Consider the following 8,681-nt stretch of genomic DNA (forward strand, 5'->3'; position numbering starts at 1 on the left):
TGATAAAAAGTGAAATAAACTGTGTGAATCGTGTTAAATGTATTGTTTTGTCATAAAGACTGCTTTTTCTACAATCAATTGTTTTATTTCGTAACTATACGTATTTTTACATGAAAGTAGAAAAAAATTGGTAATATGAGATTAGAACAAGTCTAGCATAATTCACATAAATAGAATAGAATTCATTGGTATACAATCAAATAACCCATTTTATGCTGAATTCAGTGATATATAGTTTGTATATATCATTCATAGATTTTTTTTGGGAAACGGTCATATTTCTAACACGCGCCAAATTCGCGATGATCACCCGTTGAGGCCCCGCCACTTGACGTATATTTTTCCAAAATGGCTGCGCCATTCAACCGGCTTGTTATGTCTGTCCGTCTCGCGGCCACCGCCACTTACCGTAGAGACCTCGAGGAGGACAATGCCACTCGAAGGGATAAGAAGTCTTATGTAACATATTTTATCGGTAAATCAACTTTATGAAATGTTGTTTTTTATAAAACGAAGCTATGATTAAGGAGCACAAGATACCCATTGTATGGGGTATTTTTGCTCCAACCTATAGTTTACTTAGGGGTGCAAAGTTACCCCATCGTTTGCCAAATTAATGGACCTCATCTAAAAAGAGAGATTAATTTTATGACTAACGTATAATTCAAAATATATATAAATTTCGTTTATCCGAGTACATAAATAATAGCAATATTCTGTTTGAATATATTAGACGTTAAGTCCTTTTTTTTAATTGAAGCATACTTACCCACCAAGGAGCAAATTAGGACCATTTTACGGTACCTATAATATGTAGGTAAAGGATATGGGTCTTTCCTGTGGACGTCATAAAGCAAATGTACTTTAAAATCTGCTTTTACCGAACCCTTATAATATAAGAATGTTTCAAACTTCTAACTCTTAAAATCTGTATGATTTAACGCCTCAGTGAAAACTACCCAAATCGTTAATTTTCGTATTGTCCACAGGAAAGACGCCAGTTTAACCCCAATGACCTAAAAAGATTCATCACCTATGGAATAAGGTGTACAAAATAATGTAAACATAATATATGCTTGACATCGACCGTACATGTTATTTCCACATGAACTGTTTCCACTCACGACATTGTAATAAACAGTTGAAACAAAAACATATAAAATCAATACAACGCCACCCATTATACCAAAGACTAGTATACAATAACGAGTGTCAAACTTCATTAAACTCGGTACCTATTCATTGTTATAGAAGGCTCCGCTAAGCGGTAGTTTCAGGATATAGGCACTTTGATGCATTATGTAATCCTAAGTCGGTCAAAATAGATGATAGATGAATGATAATGTCTTTTGTATTAAAAATACATTAAATGTGCAGTAGTTACTAAGATGGAAACTAATGAGATTTCATAAAACATCATTACTACTAAAGGATTCACACAGGCGTCGAAGGAGAGGCGGCCTCGCAAGAGCCAGTGTGGCACAGCGGAGTCAGATATTACATCTGGACTGAGGGCTGCCTCGCCGAATACGGCGCTATACGTATCGCGCCTGCATGTTTCCGCCACGGCAGACGATGTGGATATCTTCACAAGAAGACCTGTTACGAGTTGAAAGTGTTCCAGCTGCTATCGTGCCATTACGTGCACTTCAGTTCGTTTGTGGTGCGCGTGCCGCGGCCGCTGCTGGAAGCCAACGCGAGCACGGACTTCTGGCCGAATATTTCGGCGGTTCCGTGGGAATCTGCCGAATCCTACACCAGAGCAAGTGACGCCGCAACAGAAAACTGCGTCCCGAAAATTATTTTTTAGTATTTAAGTTTTTTATTATTGTTGTAGCCTGAAAATAAATGCTTTGTTTGATTGTTTGGTTGATTGATTGATTACTTACGAGGTAGGTACAGTGGTACAGTAGTAGCGGTCAAAAGTAGCGGATCAGACTACCGGTCTGATTCGAACTTTAAGCAACGTCAAAAATTTGCTAAAGATACGATATGGATCGGGAATGACTGTCAAAAGTGACGTTTTAGTTTGAAGAAACGTCACCCTTGACACTGATATGTCCGATTCATTGGCTACTGTCGGTGCTGACTGTACATTTGGCTTCTGACTCTTGTATCATTACATAATTATGTTGCTTTCTTTCTCTCCATAACTGTGGCGCAAGGTCTTTGTTTTCATATCATATATTTTATTTCTCTTTCGTAAGCTTAACCAACTTGAGGTGTCCTAATTTTTACGGTAGAATTTCGTACAAAGATTATCAGTCTCTATTAAATACCGGTTTCTGTTCACACGTTGATATTATCTATTTATCGCCCTAGTACTGCAATGGCATACATTATAGAATAATCACGGGGTTTAGTAATGGTGCCACCACATTATAATGTAAATATTTTATCTTTATTTTGTTTACAATGCTACGTCTAAGTCTAATACCCCTGTATACAATCTCTCCGCATCACATAACATACTCATATTCCCTCTCTTAGAGAACTTAATTCTTAACTCATAGCAACTAAGATGCGTGCGTATATGTATGAATGTTCCGTTCACAATATGCTCTGGTGTGCTGGATGATAGGGTACAAAACCCACCCCGTGGAAGGTTCTCGCGACGACTAGGTTCTCTTCTTCTTAGTCGGATACTCTTGTCAGAGCAGTCGTGGTCTAAGAAGAGAACAGAGGTATTCCACAAAAATTGAGTCTAGTTTGTGCAGAAATCTGTATTAAATATAAACCTACAGTTGAAATTAAAGCTACGTTATCAAAGATTATCATGCCAAATATCGGCTTCTTAGCTTTATCAGAAGTGTTATCACTACACCTTATAAGACAAAGTCCCCCGCCGCGTCTGTCTGTTTGTGTGTATGTGGGGTGCATTACATTTGTTATAATTACTTTTCATATATTATAGTTTGATATATCGTTATTTTGAATAACGTAATAAATGGCATACTACCGTAATACCTAATTAACGGTATACATAATGTTATTATTGGTATAATGGTCATAGGGTATATTTACACTTCGTTTAATATACATTGCCATAATTATTACATACTCTAAAGCATATTATTTGTTATAACAAGTGACATCACATAATTATTTATGTAGCATAATAGTTGCATGGCATAAATGGGTTAGGTTAGGTTGGAACTGCGACTCCGCACAAACGAATAACTACCTAACAAAAGGAGGGTTAGGTTAGGTTAGAACTTTGACCCTCCGTAGAATAAAATATTCTATCAAAAAAGTGGTTTAGGTTAGGTTTGAACTGCGGCCCCCGCAGAACGAAATCCGTGAAAAATTAAGTTAGGTTAGGTTAGAACTGCGACCTCCCTACAATAAAATAGCTAGCAAAAGCAGTAGGCCTGCGTACTAGTTATAAAAAGTATGTAAAACTTTACGTTATCAGTCAATGAAATATGCCAAAAAATGTTATACGATATATGTATATATACTTGATAAAATTGTATGAAGTGTTACGTTATACAAAAATATAATATAACAAATGTCATTATAAAACATGTCTATATACTATTTGAAAATTATATTACATTAGGCATTATATCAATGACAGTTTAGATGAAATCACTATATAATAAAGGAAACGTACAATGAAAATTACATTATAACATACAATAATATATCAAATGGCGTTATAACAAATGTATGATAGTTTTTTTATAATTATATTAAACATTACACACCCGTGTATGTGTTCGAGATAAACTCAAAAACTACTAAACAGATTTTCATGCGCTTTTCACCTGCCATTAGAGTGATTCTTGAGAAAGGTTTAGGTGTATAATTTGTTAAGGTTTTGTGTGACCCGTGCGAAGCTGAGAGCCTACCGCGAACCACGTTCGACGTGTTGCCTCCCTGTCACACTTACGCACGAATTTACAAGTGCGGTAGAAAGGCAACACGTCGAACGTGATTCGCGGTAGGCCATCTGGAACGGGTCGCTAGTCAAGTTTAAAATGTACAAAATTGCCTGTCAAATATATGAAGTGCGACCAAAATTGGAATGATGGCAAATTTCATTGGAAGTATTCGGAATCTTCTTCTTCCTCGCGTTATCCCGGCATTTTTGCCACGGCTCATGGGAGCCTGGGGTCCGCTTGACAACTAATCCCTTGATTTGACGTAGGCACTAGTTCAATCAATAAATCTAGAAATAATATGATTGCGTAAATTATTTGCTGTTGTAACAGTATAATCCAAGATATAACCACCTACCGTATCTCCCGAATACAGCCTTTTGTGTTTTCCAGTTCACTATGTTACTTAATGGTACATTCAAGCGGCGACTAGCGGCCGCTATGAAACTCAAAAGTCGTCACGTTTTTTCATAAGCATCATTGTGGATTTGTGTTTGAATCTTCTCGATTATATTTCTTGTTCCTTTGTTTTTTAAAACATAAAAAAGTCTTATATCCAAATCAAAAGGTCCAAAATACCTTCCCGATGCGACCTCTGACACAAACCTTCAATATAGGTTAATGCGAACACTGTGAACCATTTGTGCCGTTGCGTACAAAAATCAACCTTAAAGAAATCGGAACTTACGTTACTAAATATTGAATTTCGTTTTGGAGCGTTGTCAAAAAAGACGTAAGCGCCAATGTTTATAAGGTCCTTTTTTGTTTAACGCATATTGTCGAGCACACTGAGCGTTTATAGTCATTTAAACGTCCGTAGCCGAATGCCTTCGGAACGATCATTTTCCCATGATATTTGCTTCCTCGTCGTTGTTGTAAAATGAATCTTTTTTCCTTATTAATAAGATTGATAATACAGTGGAAGATACGCGCAGGTTATTGAAACGATTTCTAGATAAGCAGGTAAATGATTATGACGTACACATTCTGTAGAAATAGAATTACATAGTGTCTTTGACTAGCGATTGAAAATTGAACGTGTTTTTCTTACAGATCGGGAAAGCTTATTTTTGAAAAAAAAAAAGCAAATGTGAAGTCATATGAACATTTCATGCGTGCAAAAGAGACAGGCATACATTTAAAAAACCGGCCATAGGCGAGTCGGACTCGCGTTCCAAGGGTTCCGTACATTACCCAATTTTTAACAATGTATTTTTTAAATGTGAAACGCGATTGAATTGCCTTTAAAAAACACGTAGGGGTCGGATCAAAAACGACTCGCTCTTGACTGCATATTTCTAATAGGTTTTCTTGTCGTTTATAGATTAAGAACTATTTTGTTTATTTTTTTTTCCAAATTTTAGACCCAGTAGTTTCGGAGATAAAAGGGGGGGGGGAAGGAATGGTAAATTTTTGGTATTTTCTTGAATAACTTCTAAACTATTTATTTTAAAAAGACATAAAAAATACAATTGAAATTTTCAAAATGATCTCTTTCATATGATGTGTAACACGATATAGTATAAAAACATTATTTTTTAATTTTCTCATTTACCCCTGAAAAGTGGTCTCCATGTTTAAAATTCATTAAGATGTTCGTCTTTGGGTCACGAATTTACATATGTGTACCAAATTTCAACTTAATTGGTTCAGTACTTTTGGAGAAAATGGGCAGACGGACAGACAGACAGACAGAGGCACGAGTGATCCTATAAGGGTTCCGTTTTTTACAAGCTTTTATTTACTTTCACCTGACCGTTGTCTGTCTGTTGGTCTGTAATCAAATCTCTTCCTTTTGAGGTACGGAACCCTAAAAACGTGATTGCTTTTACGCGCGCAGGTAATTCATATAACTCTATATCTGACCTTCGAGGTCAAAGCTTATTAAAACCTAAAAGCATTTCAGTCCTCAACTATTTCATTTCTTTATCGTCAACAATCAGTACACAATCACAATTGAAACTGAACCTAAAACCCTCACGTTAAGGTCGATATTACATTAGCAAATTGGCTAGAAATAGGTACGTTGGGTTGATTAATGACTTGCCATTTCCAGATGTATTGGGTAAACGTTATTATTTAGTACTCAGAGGAATCATAATGGCATCAATGGATAAGTTAACTCCGAATCAAATATCGCTGAGCGAGTGAATGAATGAGTGAATGAGTATACAAAACTTGAATAAATGTGTATTTATTCGCACATGTGTGTAATGTACAACGTTACATAATGGCCCTTTAAATTTTCAACATAGTCAGGCGTGGCTCACTCCGCGATTTCGTCGCTTTGCTACAGGTAGCTAAAAGTACCTTCGTTCCACACCAATTTTGGTGGCTAGCCATAAGTCGCGCGTGGCGCTGTCGCGGCCATATCCGTCCTGATCGTAACAGACGCGTTTTGTTAGAGAGTGAGTCTTCTGTACCTAGTTCTATTATTTATTCTGTGACATAGTTGCATAATGAGCTAATTATCGCACTAGTGCGGTAATTAGTACAATACGAAAAAAATGTGCGAATAGGTGATTCACAACTCGTGTCGATTTAAAACACTCCTTTCGGTCGTCTTTTAATTTATCGCCACTTTTTCGCACTTGTATCGTAATATACAGTCACCTGTAATGATAATTATGTTACTCTTCGAAGGCCGCAAAAATATGTGACACGCTCTTATGGCTATACAAATAAAATCGTGTCAGATATTTTTGCAGCGTTCGTTGTGTAAGATATTAATGGAGGTGACTGTACTATTTGTACGAGCATATTGTCAGTCAGGCCTATTTGGATTTCGAGATAATCACAAGATCTTGAGACGATTTAGAGATTAACTAGATCTACATTAGATATCAAGTAGATGTGACTTGAATATCTAAGTCATAACTTGTCGAAATCGTTCAAGAGGACCTCCAGAAACGCGGAAACGTCAAATTTGACATATCTATCTTACAAATATCTTTAAATTATCCGTATCGTAACTTGTTGAAGTCTAGTAGAAATCTAATTCATTTTCCGAATCGAGCCGTCAGTGTCAAATGTGACGTTTCTTCAACGAAAAACGTCACATTTGACACTGACATATAATCCATATCGTTTCTAGATCTATTAATTAACATATCTTAAAGTTTGAATCGGGCCGAGTGTCTTTGAGGCGTGTAAATATGTTTTTGAAACGTTGGCTTGAATCCGAGTGTACCCGCCGTGTAGCCGCCTACGTGGCGTAGCAGGCTACGGAGCCTACGCAGGGTCTACGCCGTAGCAAGAATGCCTTGGGGCCGCCCTTTGTATCTTGTAATAATTAAGTTTGTTAATGTTTTAGGGTTGTCACAGTTATGATATACATTTAATTAACATTTTGATTTTGATATTAATTTTAATAACAAACCTTCTGAGAGACACAAACATATTAAAACTAGTTACTCACGTATTTTATATAAGTCGAACAGGCGTATTCGAATTTTAGCTATTCGATCCGTTTCCGACATGATATTTTACTGTAAGTGTTACAAAGTGACATTTCTTCAACTAAAAAAACGTCACTTTTTACACTGACTAATCAGTATCATATCGGAAACAGATCGAATAACTAACATTCGAATACGAAATAGACGACCGGTCTGGCCTAGTGGGTAGTAACTCTGCCTATGAAGCCGATGGTCCCGGGTTCGAATCCTGGTAAGGGCATTTATTTGTATGACGATACAGATATTTGTTCCTGAGTCATGGTTGTTTTCTATGTATTTAAGTATTTATATATTATATACAATATCGTTGTCTGAGTACCCACAACACAAGCCTTCTTGAGCTTACCGTGGGGCTTAGTCAATTTGTGTAAAAATGTCCTATAATATTTATTTATTTATTTATATTTAATACGTCTAGAACATTGCTCAACATGTTTCGGTCCGTAACGAGGAGCTTCATCGGGAAAATACAGTAAATATGAGAATATGAAATTTAAAAAGTAGAATCCTAATGATAAGGTAAATGAAGTTAGAGAAATAGATACAATTTCATCCTGTTTCACTTAAACTTAAAACATCTGACAAATATTAATTCAATCTTATTTATAACTGCATAAAAATGATTTTCGTATAACCTTTGTCAAAAAACCTCACATACGGCTCAAATCCAATTAACAAACCTCAGTGAATAAATAATAATCAGTGAAATGAGCCGGTGACCCAAATACGGATCCCCAGCGACTTATAAAATAAAATACAGTATAATAGAATTATAAAACCTTCATCTAAACTATAATAGTTGCGTTTCAAAAGCACACGCAAAAAAGCAATTAAAAAAACCAACCTGTATAACGCTCACGGACTACTCGCACGCCACCACCAGTGGCATTAAATATTCAACACACTCAAAAAACAAACACACTGTATAACAAAACACTATTTTGTAACTAGAATATAGATGTCACTGTACGGATTCGATATTCATATTTGAATGTGTAACGGTTCGCGGGACGTGCGTTCAGCTCGGCGGACGAAGCGGTACTGAAGACTTGGCTTTCACACGCATGCGTTGAGGTACGCTTGTGTGTTTCTGCTGTATTGGTAATACATCCAACTTGACGCGAGCTATCGTCTCTAAAAACCAGCATAACAAGCGTGGGAAATGCTTACGCGTTTCTTACTGAGCTGGGTTGTAATTATACTGGTTTTTGAGGCGAATGCTCTCGTGCGTTTGCTTAGCGTTTAGAATACTAGCCCTGAATTACATCGACACACACATAAGCGGTTAAATAACCTATCGTCAATGTTTGCGTTATTGAAATTTAAACCTTTTGCCGTT

General features: G+C 36.5%; 1 protein-coding gene across 1 annotated transcript in view; it reads right to left on the reverse strand.

Moving 5' to 3' along the window:
* LOC134797741 (potassium voltage-gated channel protein Shaw) overlaps nt 1-8,398 on the reverse strand; it is a 162,883-nt gene extending 154,485 nt beyond the window's left edge. The window contains exon 1 of the mRNA XM_063770097.1: nt 8,187-8,398. The gene's annotated coding sequence lies outside the window, so the exon portion shown is untranslated. The remainder of the gene's footprint in view (nt 1-8,186) is intronic.
* Nucleotides 8,399-8,681: the final 283 nt, after the last annotated feature.

This window comes from Cydia splendana, chromosome 15 (genome assembly GCF_910591565.1).
Source record: "Cydia splendana chromosome 15, ilCydSple1.2, whole genome shotgun sequence".
Lineage (NCBI taxonomy): Eukaryota > Metazoa > Arthropoda > Insecta > Lepidoptera > Tortricidae > Cydia > Cydia splendana.